We start from the raw sequence: 422 nt of genomic DNA, 5'->3' as shown, positions 1-422 counted from the left end.
TCTTGGAGTTTCGGATTTGTATGCTGAATACAAAACATGGAAAGACTCTTACAGTTTCTTCGAGATGGCCAGCGGAACTATCAACGCTGCAGACGCGGTAAGACGCGCAACTTTCTTACATTGCATTGGTGCTCCGGTGCAGAGAATTTTCGCAAACCTCCCAGATCCTAAAGAGTCATACACAGAAACTGTAGCTGCATTGGATGCTTACTTTACTCCAAGAAAAAATGTTGTGCTGGAGAGACACAAATTCAGATTGAGATCTCAACTACAAGAGGAAACGATTGACGCATCTGTCAATATGTTAAGGGAACTGGACAAATCCTGCAAGTTCGGCGCTTTAGAATGTGATATGATACGAGACCAACTTGTAGAGAAATGTGCACACAGACGATTGAGAGATAAACTGCTACAAGAAGGGC

Source organism: Misgurnus anguillicaudatus, chromosome 2 (genome assembly GCF_027580225.2).
Source record: "Misgurnus anguillicaudatus chromosome 2, ASM2758022v2, whole genome shotgun sequence".
Classification (NCBI taxonomy): Eukaryota; Metazoa; Chordata; class Actinopteri; order Cypriniformes; family Cobitidae; genus Misgurnus; species Misgurnus anguillicaudatus.
Note: the sequence above shows the minus strand (reverse complement) of the source record.